Consider the following 12,682-nt stretch of genomic DNA (forward strand, 5'->3'; position numbering starts at 1 on the left):
GGTCCAGGCATGGCCATCCCGTGGTCCAGGCATTTCTGAAACGTGGTTCTGACGTGTCTGAATGATGGTTTGGGAGTGTCTGGCATGTGATTCAATCCTCTCCAGGAGGTGCTTTGGGGTTGTCCAGCAGGTGGTCTGGGTGTATCCAGGAAGTGGTTTGGCATGGCCGGCATGTCCTTGGAGTATGTCTGGCCTGGGGTTCTGGCGTGTCCAGCAGGCGGTTCCAGTGTGTCTGGCACCTGGCTCCAGTGTGTTTGGCAGATGCTTCCAGCATGTCCACCAGATGGTTCTGGCGCATCCTAAAAGTGGTTACGATGAATTCATCAGGTGGTTCAGGCTTGTCTGTCACTTGGTTCAGTCGTGTCCAAGACCTGGTTCCAGCATGTGTGACACCTGTTTCTGGCGTATCCAGTAGGTGGCTCCATGGTGTCTGGCAGGTGGTTCAGTCGTGTCCAGCACCTGGTTTCGTCATGTGCGACACCTTTTTCTAGCGTATCTGGCAGGTGATTCCGGTATGTCCGGCTGCTGGTACACGCAAGTCTGGCAAGTGTTTCGGGCGTGTCCAGCAGGTGGTTCTGGCCTTAGGGCACCAGATTCCACCATGTCCAGCAACTGCTTCTGGCATATCCAATAGGTGGTTCCGGTGTGTCTGGCAGGTGTTTGTGGTATGTCTGGCAAGTGGTTCTTTTACATTAGGAAAGTGGTTCTGGCGTTTCCAGAGGGTGCTTCCAGGGTGTCCAGCAGTTGGTTCCAGCGTGTGTGGCTGGTGGTTCTGGCGTTCCTGTGTGGTGGTTCCAATGTGTTTGGTGGGTGCTTATGGGGTTTCCGGCAGTTGTTTCCCACATGTCCGATGGGTGATTCCAGCATGTCTGGCAGGTGGCTACGGCACATCCGGGACCTGATTCCGTCATGTCAGGTGGTGGTTTAGGCATGTCTGTGTGGTGGTTCTGTCATGTCCGGCAGTTGATTTCGACATGTACGCCAGGTTTTTCCAGTCTGTGCAGAAGTTTCCTCTGGCGTATTCAGGACCTGGTTCTGGCGTATCCAGCAGGTGATTTCAGTGTGTCCAGCAGGTTGTTTCGGCATGTCTGGCAGGTGGTTCTGGCATGTCAAGCAGGTTGTTGTGGTGTGTTCGGCATCTGCTTCTGGCGTATCCCACAGGTGGTTTTACAGTGTCTGGCACCTGGTTCTGCCATATCCTACAGGTGGTTCCGGCATGTCAGGCAGGTGTTTCCAGGTATCAGGCAGGTGGTTCTGGTGTGTCCAGTTGGTGGTTCAGCCGTGTTTGCCAGATGGATCAGTGCTGTCCGGCAAGTGGATCAGTCATGTCCAGTGGTTGGTTGCAGCATATCCAGGGGTGGTTCCAGTGTGTCAAGAAAGTGGTTCCGTTGTGTCCAGCAGATGGTTCTGGCGTTTCCAGAAGGTGGTCCACTGTGTCCAGCAGCTGATTCTGCTAGTTCCTGCAGGTGGTACCAGCATGTCCAGGACCTGATTCTGGCATCTCCAGTGCATGGTTCCAGAGTGTCTGGGTGGTGGTTCCGACGTGCCCAGCAGTTGGTTCCATCGTGTCAGGCAGGTAGTTCAGGTTTTTCTGGTGGATGGTACCAGTATGTCTGGTGGGTAGTTCCAGTGTGTCCAGCAGGTTGTTTAAGCATGTCTGTCAGGTGGTCCAGTTGCATCTGGCACTTGGTGCTGGCATGGCCATCCCGTGTTCCACACATTTCTGAAACATGGTTCTTATGTGTCCAAAATGTTGTTTGGGCATGTCCGGCATCTGATTCAGTCCTATTCAGGAGGTGCTTTGGGGGTATCCGGCAGGTGGTCCGGGTGTTTCTGGCAAGTGGTTTGGCATGTCTGGTGTGTCCTTCAATTGTGTCTTGCCTGTGTTTCTGGCATGTCCAGTAGGCAGTTCCAGTGTGTCTAGCACCTGGTTCCAGCGTGCTCAGCAGGTGCTTCCGGCATGTTTAGCAGATGGTTCCAGTGCATCCTGAACTTGGTTACGGTGTGTCGAGCGGGTGGTTCAGGCTGTTCTGTCACTTGGTTCAGTCGTGTGCAGCACCTGCTTTCAGCATGTGTGACACCTGTTTCTGGCGTATCCGTCAGATGGCTCCAGCGTGTCTGGCAGGTTGTTCACTCATGTCCGGTACCTGGTTTCGGTGTGTGTGACACCTTTTTCTAGCATATCTAGCAGGTGATTCCAGCATGTCCATCAGGTGGTTCACACAAGTCTGGCAGGTGGTTCAGTTGTGTCCAGCAGGTGGCTCTGCACTTAGGGCACCAGGTTCCGCCATGTCCAGCACCTGTTTCTGGCATATTCGGCAGGTGGTTTCAGTGTACCTGGCACCTGGTTCAGGCATATCCAACAGGTGGTTCTGGCATGTCTGGCATGTGGTGCAGGGGTATCTGGCATATGGTTCTGTTATGTTCGGAAGGTGGTTCTGGCATGTCCGGTGGGTGCTTCTGGCGTGTCTGGCAGTTAGCTCTGGCATGTCTGGTGGGTGGTTCTGGCGTGTCTGAGTGGTGGGACCAGTGTGTCCGATGGGTGGTTCTGGCATGTCTGTTGGGTTGTTCTGGCATCTAGGGGCCTGGTTCCAGCATATCTGGCAGATAATTTTGGCCTATCTGGCTGATGGTTCCAGCGAGTCAAGCAGGTGGTTGCGGTGTGCCCGACAGGTCATTCATGCGTGTCCAGCAGGTGGGTTCAGGCCTGTCCAGAAGGTGGTTTCAGCACTTCCAGCACCAGGTTCTGGCATATCTGACATGTGGTTCCTGCATTCCTGGCATGTGGTTCCACATTGTCCATCAAGTGGTTCATGCGTATCTGGCAGGTGGTTCAGCTTGTTTGGCAGGTGGTTCTGGCATGTCCTGCCAGTGGTACTGGCATGTCACTCAGGTGGTTCCAGTGTGTCAGGCTTGGGGTTCCTGTGTGTCAGGCATGAGTTTCCGGTATTTTTGGAAGGTGGTTGTGATGTGTCAGGTGGGTGCTTCCAGGTTGTCCGGCTTTTGGTTCCTGCATGTCCGGAGGGTGATTCCAGTGTGTCCAGGACCTGATTCTGTATGTTGGGTAGTGGTTTTTGCATGTCTAGGTGGTGGTTCCGGCGTGTCCGGCAGGTGATTTCAGCATGTGCAGCAGGTTTTTCCAGACTCTGTGGAAGTTGCTTCTGGTGTATTCAGGACCTGGTTCTGGCGTATCCGGCAGGTGATTTTGGTGTGTCTGGCAGGTTGTTCTGGCCTGTCTGGCAGGTGGTTCTGGCGTGTCTGGCACCTAGTTCTGCCATCTCTGGCAAGTGGTTTCAGGGTGTCTGGACCTGGTTCTGCCGTATCCGACAGGTTGTCCTGGTGTGTCTGGCAGGTGTTTGCATGGTATTAGGCAGGTGACTACGGTGTGTTCAGGACCTGATTCCCTCATTTCAGGTGGTGGTTTTGGCATGTCTGGGAGGTGGTTCTTGTGTGTCTGGCTGGTGATTTAGGCATGCACCACAGGCTTTTCCGGCCTGTGTGGAAGTGTGTTCTGGTGTGTCAGGCAGCTTGTTCTGGCATGCCCGGCATGTGGTTCTGGAATGTCCGTAAAGTGGTTCAGGGTGGTCTAGCAGATGGTTCAGGCTAGTCCTGCAGCAGCTGCAGGCTTGCCCGGCACCGGGGTCCGGCCTGTGCTGGACCTGTTTCTGGCGTATCCAGCAGATGGTTTCGGCATGTCCGGCACAGGGTTTCAGCTTAACCGACAGCTGATTTGTACATTTCAGGCAGGTGTATCTGCCATGTCCAGCACCTGGTTCTGGTGTATTTGGCAGGTGGTTTCAGTGTATTTGCCACCTGGTTCCCGCATATAGAACAGGTGGTTCTGGCATGTCTGGCAGGTGTCTGGCATGTGATTCCGGTATGTTCAGAAGGTGGCTTCGGCATGTCCAGTGGGTGCTTCTGGAGTGTCCGGCAGTTGATTCTGGGATGTCTGTTGGGTTGTTCCGGCATATAATGGCGTGCTTCTGGTGTATCCAGGAAGGGATTTCGGGGTGTCTGGCAGGTTGTTCCAGCAAGTCAACAGATGGTTGCGCATGTCCAGCAGGTGGTTCAGGCCTGTCCAGAAGGTGGTTCAGGCTTGTCGTGAAGGTGGTTTTTGGGCATCCGGCACCTGGTACTGGCATATCTGACGTGGTTCTTGCATGCCCAGCATGTGGTTCCAGATTATCTGTCAAGTGATTCAGGAATATCTGGCAGGTGGTTCAGTCTTGTCTGGCAGGTAGTTCATCTTTGTCCGGCAGGTGGTTCTGGCATGCCCTGCCAGTAGTACTGGCGTGTCATTCAGGCGGTGCCAGCATGTCAGGCAGGGGGTTCCTGAGTGTCTGGCATGAGTTTCTGGTATGTCTGGAAGGTGGTTCCAACGTGTCAGGTGAGTGCTTCCGGGGTGTCCAGCAGTTGGTGCCCACATGTCTGGCATGTGATTCCGGTGTGCCCTGAATCTGGCTATGTCGTGTCCAGGACCTGATTCCATCATGTCAGATGGTGGTTTTGGCATGTTTGGGTGATGATTCCAGCATGTGTGGCAGGTGAATTCGGCATGTCCGGCAGGTTGTTTTGGCGTGTCTGGCAGGTGGTTCCAGATTGTTCGGCATGTGGTTCTGGTGTGTCCGGCACCTGGTTCTGGCATACCCAACAGGTGGTTCATGCATGTCTGGCAGGTGGGGCAGGTGTATCTGGCATGTGGTTCTGTTATGTTCGAAAGGTGGTTCTGGTGTGTCCGGTGGGTGCTTCCGGCATGTCTGGCAGTTAGCTCTGGCATGTCTGGAGGGTGGTTCTGGTATGTCTGGCACCTGGTTCTGGCATATCTGGCAGGTGCATTCGCATTGTCTGGCACCTACTTCTGCTGTATCCGACCTGTGGTTCCAGCTTGTCAGGAAGGTGGTTCTGGGGTGTCAGGCAGGTGTTTCCGCTGTGTCCAGCTGCTGGTTCAGCCATGGTTGACAGGTGGATCAGTTCTGTCCAGCAGGTAGATCAGTCATCTCTGGCGGTTTGTTGCAGCATGTCCTAGGGTGGTTCCAGCATGTCCAAAATGTGATTCCATCGTGCCTGGCAGGTGGTTCCAGCGTGTCAGACAGGTTCTTCTGGCGTGTCAGGAAGGTGGTTCCATTGTGTTCGGTGGGTGATTCTGGCAGTTCATGCAGGTTGTCCCACCATGTCCGGCAGGTGCTTCTGGCATGTTCGGCACCCGATTCTTGCTTCTCTGGGGTTGGTTCCAGAGTTTGCAGGTGGTGGCTCCCATGTTTCCAGCAGTTGTTTCCAGCGTGTCAGGCAGGTGGTTCAGGCGTTTCTGGTGGATGGTTGCGGTATGGCCAGAGGGTAGTTTGGCAAGTCTGGCAAGATGTTCAGGCCTGTTAGTCAGCTGGTCCAGGTGCACCTGGCACATGGCATGGCACATGGCATGGCCGACCTCTCCAGGCATTTCTGAAACGTGGTTCTGATGTGCCCAAAATATGGTTTGGGTGTGCCAGACATCTGATTTGCTCCTCTCCGGGAAGTGCTTTGGGGGTGTCCAGCAGGTGGTCTGGGTGTTTCCAGCAAGTGGTTTGGCATATCCAACGTATCATTTAATTATATTTGGCCTAGGGTTATGTGCCGTAACCACCCACAAAACATGTTGGAATCACCTGCTGGACACACTGGAACCACCTTGTGGAGATGCCAGAACCACCCCTGGATAAGCTGCAACCAACAGCCAGACTCGACTGAAGGCTGGAACCAAGCTCCTTATACGCCGGGAAAACTGACCACATGTGCCGGAACCACCTGCAGGACACACTGGAGGCACTACAGAGACACACCAGAACCACGCAAAACACACATCGCAATCAGGTAGGGGACATGGTGCAACCTCCTGCTGAATGGTCCGGAACCACCTGCCAGAAATGCTGGAACCAGGTGTCCAACACGCCAGAACCACCTGCTGGACGTGCCTGAGCCACATGCCAGACTTGCAAGAACCACCTGCTGGACACACTGGGACTACCTGAAGTATAATCCAGAAACAGGTATTGCACACGCCAAAAACAGGTGCAGGTAATGAATGAAAAACCTGCAAAACATGACAGAACCAGGTGCCACATATGCTGGAAACACCTGCTGGACACGTTGAAATCACCTGCCAGATACACCGCAACCATGTGCCGCACACACCAGAATCACCTACCAGACATGCCAGGACCACCTGTTGGATACGCTGGAACCAGGTGCCTGATTCGCTGAAACTACCTCCTGGACATGCCAGAACCAGGTGTTGGACACGCTGGGACAACCCACAGGACGCGTCAAAATCACCTGCATGATACCCGGGAACCATGTGCCAGACATAATGGAACCACCTGCCGGACACGCCAGCGCCACCTGCCAGATATGCCAGAAACAGCCGCAGCACACGCCAGAACCAGGTGTCCCACATGACTGATCCAACTGCCAGACAAGACTGAAGCATCTTCCGGACATGCAGGAACCACCTTAAGAATGTACCAGAAACACATGCCAGACCCCATGGAACCAACTGTCAGATACGCCGGAACCAGGCACGTGGTACGCTGAAGCCACCTGCCAAATAAGCCAGAACCATGTGCCAGACATGCCGGAACCACTTCCTGGACAGACCTAAACCACCTGCTGCGCACGCCTGAACCACCTGCCGAACACGCCAGAACCACCTGCTTGACTCACCGGAACCACCTGCCAGACACGCCAAAATCACCTGCCGGATACACCAGAACCAGGTCCTGGATATGCCAGAACCAATTTCTGTCAAAGGCCAGAACAACCTGCCAGACACGCCAGAATCACCCACCGGACATGTGGGAACCAACTGCCAGACACGCCGGAACCAACACCAGGACACTCTGAAAGCACCAACTGGACACGCCGGAATCAGGTCCCGGATACACAGTAGCCACCAGCCAGACACGCAGGAACCACCTTAAGAATGTACTGGAAACACACACACAAGACACACGGGAACCAACTGCCAGACACCACGGAACCAACTGTCAGATACGCCAGAACCAGGCGCCCAGGATACTGAAGCCAACTGCCGAATATGCCAGAACCATGTGCTGAACACTCCTAAACCATGTGATGGATACACCAGAAACAGGTCTGGCACAGGCCAGAACCAGGTGCTGGACACGCCTGAAACAGCTGCCACACACACCTGAATCACCTGCTAGACCAGCCTGAACCACTTGATGGACAATCCGGAACCACATGCCAGGCACACTGGAACCAGGTGCCCGACACGCCAGGACCACCTGCTAGACCAGCCTGAACCACCTGCCAATGTTGTGAGAACCACCTCCTGGATACACCAGAAACAGGTGTCGCACATGCCAAAACCAGGTCCTGGACACGACAGAGCACCGAAATCACCTGCCAGATACGCCAGAACCGCTTCACAGACACTCTGAAATCACATGCCTGGCATGCCGGAACCACCTCTCAGATATGCCAGAACCACGTGCTGGACATGCCGGAACTACAGGTGATTTTGGCGTGTCCAGCAGGTTGTTCTGGCATGTTAGGCTGGTGGTTCTGGCTTGTCTGGCAGGTGTTTGTGGCGTGTCCGGCACCTGGTTCTGGTGTATTCAGCAGGTGGTTTCAGTGTATCTGGCACCTGATTCCGGCATATCCAACAGGTGGTTCTGACGTGTCTGGCAGGTGGTTCCTGTGTGTCTGGCATGTGGTTCTTCTACGTTTGGAAGATGGTTCCGGCGTGTCCGTTGGGTGCTTCCGGCATGTCCAGGAGTTGGTTCTGGAGTGCCATAGTCATGGTTCCATCGTGTCCAGAAGGTGGTTCCTGCATGTCAGTCAGGTGCTTCCAGTGTGTCCTGTGGGTACTTCTGGTGTGTCCTGGCCCTGATTCTCTAGTCTCTGGTGGGTGGTTCCAGAGTGTCCCATCGGTGGTTCCAAGATTCCGGCAGTTCGTTCCATCGTGGCAGGCAGCTGGTTCACCCATGTCCAGTGGGCGGTTCTGGCATCTGCAACAGACAGTCTGGAAAGTGGTTTCGGCATGTCTGGCAGGTGGTTCAGGCCTCTCTGGCAGATGGTTCAGTCTTGTCCCTCAGGTGATTCAGTCGTGTGGGGCACCTGGTTCTGGCGTGTCTTGCAAGTGGTTTAATCATGTCTGGCACCTGGTTTTGGCATGTGCGACACCTGTTTCTGGCGTATCTGGCAGGTGGTTCTGGTGCATCTGTCAGGTGGTTCTTACAAGACTGGCCGGTGGTTCAGGTGTGTCCAGCAGGTGGTTCTGGTGTGTTGGGCACCTGGTTCTGGTGTGCCCAGCATGTGGTTCCGGATTGTCCGTAAAGTGGTTTAGGCTGGTCTAGCAGGTGGTTCAGGTGTGTCCAGCAGGTGTTTCAGGCATGTCCTGCACCTGGTTCTGGCCTGTGCTGGACCTGTTTCTGTTGTATCCATCACATGCTTCCGGCGTGTCCGGCACATGGTCCTGGTGTATTCAGCAGGTGGTTTCAGCATATCAGGTGCCTGGTTCCAGCGTATCTGACAGTTGGTTCCATGGTGTCTGGCACGTTGTTCCTGTGTGTCTGGCACGTGGTTCCAGTATTTTCTTAAGGTGGTTCCGGTGTGTCCTACAGGTGATTCCTACATGTCCTGCAGTTGGTTGTGCTGTGTCCCGGGCCTGACTCTGATGTGTCTGGTGGGTGGTTCCGGTGTGTCTGAGTTGTGGTTCAGGCTGCCCGTCGGGTCATTCCAGCTTGTCCTGCATGTGGTTCCTGCATATAAGTGGCCTGGTTCTGGAGTATCCATCAGGTGATTTCAGCACTTCCAGTAAGTTGTTCTGGCGAGTGAAGCATGTGGTTCTGGCGTGTCTGGCAGGTGGTTCAGTCATGTCCAGTGGGTGATTTGGGCTGCTCCGGCAGGTTGTTCAGGCTTGTCCATCTGCCAGTTCTGGTGTTTCTGCCAGCTGGTTCTGCTGTAACTGGCAGGGGGTTGTGGTGTGTCCCGCAGGAGTTTCTGGCATGACTGGCGGGTGATTCTGGTGTCTCAGTCAGTTAGTTCCTGCATGTCAGTCAGGTGGTTCTGGCATGCCCAGAAGGTGATTCCATCATGTCCAGTGGGTAGTTCCGGTGTGTCCAATGAGTGGTTCCAGCATGTCCGGAAGGTGGTTCCATCATGTCTGGCAGGTGATTCTGGTGTGTCCCGTGGGTGATTCAGCTGCGTTTGGTGGGTGGATCAGTTGTGTCCAGCTGGTGGATCATTATGTCCTGCATGTGGTTACTGTGTGTCCGGGGCATGGTTCCTGCTTGTCAGAAAAGTGGTTCCATCATCTCAGGGAAGTGGTTCTATCATCTCAGGGAAGTGGTTCTCGCATGTCCATCAGGTGGTTCTGGCATGTCTGGCAGATTGTTCAGGCATGCCCGTCAGGTGATGCTGGTGCTTCTGGCACCTGCTACAGGCGTGGCAGTCCCGTGGTCCAGGCATTTCTGAAACGTGTTTCTGACATGTCAGAATGGTGTTTTGGGTTTGTCTGGAGGCAGTTCGGAAGTGTTTAGTAGGTTCTTCAGGCGTGTGTGGCAGGTGGTCCAGGTAGGTATGGCAGGTGGCTCTGCTGTGTCTAGTATGACCTTCCTGCATATCTGGTCTGTGGTTCCAGCATGTCTGGCTGGTGGTTAAGGGTTGTCCAGCAGGTGGTTCCGGCATGTCCGGGTGGTGGTTCCCTCCAGTCCAGCGGGTGGTTCCGGCGAGTCCAGCACCTGGTTCTGGCATATCTGGCAGGTGGATCCTGCGTGCCAGGCAGGTGGTTCCAGATTGTCCCTCCAGCGGTTAAGGCATATCCAGCAGGAGGTTCCATCTTGTCTGGCTGGTGGTTCCAGAGTGTCCAGCATGTGGCTGGGGCAAGACCGGAGGGTGGTTCTGTCATGTCTGCTGGGCAGTTCTGGCATTTCCAGTGGGTCATTTCACTATGTCCGGCAGATAGTTCGGGCGTGTCCAGCAGGTTGTTGAGGCATGTCCGTCAGGTAGGCCAGGTGCACCTGGCACGTGTTCCAGACATGGCCATCCCGTGGTCCAGGTGTTTCTGAAATGTGGTTCTGACATGTCCGAAAGGTGGTCTGGCTGTGTCCAGCAGGTGGTTTGGGAGTGTCCAGCACCTGGTTTTGGCATATTCAGAAGGTGGGTTTAGCATATTTGGTACCTGGTTTCAGCATGTCTGGCACCTGGTTCCGGCGTATCCAGTTTGTTGTTTCAGTGAACCAGGCACCTGGTTTCAGTGTATCCGACAGGTGGTTCCCATGTGACTGGAATTTGGTTCCTGTGTGTCCGGCAGGTGGTTCCGGTGGGTCCTGCAGTTGGTTCTGGCATGTCTATCGGGTGGATGAAGTGTGTCTGTCTGGTGATTGAGGCATGTCCAGCAGGTGGTTCAGGCTGGTCTGACAGATTTTTCAGGCTTGAGTGGCAGCTGGTTCTGGCATTCCTGCCACCTCATTCTGGTGTAACCAGCAGGTGGTGCCAGCGTGTCCCTCAGGTGGTTCCGGCATGTCCGTTGGGTGATGCCTGCCTGTCAGTAAGGTGGCTCCAGTGTGTCAGTCAGGTGGTTCCGGCATGTCTGGAAGGTGGTTCTGTCATGTCTGGTGGGTGGTTCTGGTGTGTCTGAGGAGTGGTTCTGGCATGTCCAGAATGTGATGCTGTCATGTCTGGACTGTGGTTATGGCATGTCCGTTGGGTGGATCAGGGCTGTCTGTCAGCTTTTCCCTTCCTGTTCAGCAGGTGGTTCCGGCGTGCCCAGGACATGGTTCTGGCATGTCTGGCAGGTGGCTCAGACCTCTCCAGCAGGTGGTTCAAGTTGTCCGGCAGGTGGTTTAGTCGTGTCTGGAACCTGGTGCTGGCTTAGCTGGCAGGTGGTGCTGGTGTGCCTGGCAGGTGGTTCTGGACTGTCTGCCAAGGGATGCAGGTTATTGGGCCCCTGCCAGACACGATGGAGCCACCTTCTCGACATGCCAGAACCACCTTCTGAAAACGCTGGAACCACCCCCAGATATGCTGAAACCAACCACAAGACATGACTGATCCACCTGCTGGACAACACTGATCCACCTGCCAAACACAGCTGAACCACCAGCCAGACACACCAGAACCACCTGCCTAAGACCCTGGAAACAGCTGACAGTCACGCCGGAACCTCCTGTCAGATACAGCAGAACCAGGTGCTGGACACCATGAAACCACCCACCGGATACACAAGAACCAGGTGGTGGACATGCCAGAACCACCTGCCAGACAAGCCAGAGCCATGTGCCAGACACACCAGAATAGCCTGCCAGACATGCCAAAATCAACTTCTGGATACCCCAAAACCAAGTCCTGAATACACCAGAACCAACTTCCACACAGGGTGGAAAAACCTACCGTACATGCTGAAATCACCTGCTGGACACACCGGAACCACCACCCAAAGATGCCAAAGCCACCATCCGACATGACAGAATCAGGTCCTGGACACGCTGTACCCACCTGCTGCACACGCTGGAATCACTCACTGGACATGCGGGCACCAACTGCCAACCACCCCAGAAGCACCCTCCTGACACATCAGAACCACCTTCCAGACACACTGGAAACTCATACCAGACACTCAGGAAACCCCTGCCAGACATGCTGGAACCACCTGAATGACACACCAGTACCACTGGCAGGACATGCCGGAACCACAAGCCAGAGAAAGCTGAACAACCAGTCGGATATTACTGAACCACTTTACAGACATCTGGAACCACATGCCGGGCACGCTGGAACCACATGTCAGATATGCCAGAACCAGGTGCCAGACGTGCAGAAACCACCTTCAGGACAGACCTGAACCACCTTTTGCACATGCCTGAACAACCTACTGGGACACACCGCAATCATCTGCTTGACTCGCCGGAACAACCTGCTGGACACGCCAAAATCACCTGCCAGATACGCCAGAACCTGGCCTCTTTTACGCCAGAACAACCCAGCAGACATGCCAGAACTACCCACCGGACACACTGGAACCACCACTCAGACATCCAGAACCACCCTCCAGACATGCCGGAACCAACTGCCAGACACTCTGGATGCACCCACTGGACACCCCAGAACCACCTTACAGACGTACCAGAATCACATGCCAGAAACACCTGAACCACCTGCCTGACACACCGGAACCACCTGTTGGATATGCCGGAACGAGGTGCCAAATACACTGAAACCACCTGCCAAAATCACCAGAATCAGGTGCCAGACATGGCAGAAACACCTGCCAGACATGTCCAAATCACCTGTCAGATACACCAAAACCATGTGCAGGACACGCCAGAACCACCTGCCAAGCATGCCGGAGCCAGGTGCCAGACACGCTGGATCTGCCTGCTATTCAAACCAGAACCTGAGACCAGACATACTCGAATGACGTGCCAGACATGCTGAACCACTGGCCGGAAACACCAGGACCACCTGTGGGACACCCCTAAAGCACCTCTCGGAGAGGACTGAATCAGATGCCAGACACGCCCAAACCATCTTTCGGACATGTCAGAACCATGTTTCAGAAATGCCTGGACCACGGGACGGCCATGCCTGGACCATGTGCCAGATGCACCTGGACCAGCTGACAGACACGCCTGAACCACCTGCCAAACATGCCATAACCACCTGCTTGACTCACCAGAACCAC

General features: G+C 54.7%; 1 long non-coding RNA gene across 1 annotated transcript in view; it reads right to left on the reverse strand.

Moving 5' to 3' along the window:
- LOC138923074 (uncharacterized) overlaps window positions 1-12,652 on the reverse strand; it is a 32,501-nt gene extending 19,849 nt beyond the window's left edge. Inside the window, exon 1 of the long non-coding RNA XR_011436194.1 lies at window positions 1-12,652. This exon is cut by the window's left edge and continues 16,186 nt beyond it. This is a non-coding gene — a long non-coding RNA (uncharacterized lncRNA).
- Window positions 12,653-12,682: the final 30 nt, after the last annotated feature.

The sequence above is a fragment of the Equus caballus genome, unplaced genomic scaffold (assembly GCF_041296265.1).
Source record: "Equus caballus isolate H_3958 breed thoroughbred unplaced genomic scaffold, TB-T2T haplotype2-0000440, whole genome shotgun sequence".
NCBI lineage: Eukaryota > Metazoa > Chordata > Mammalia > Perissodactyla > Equidae > Equus > Equus caballus.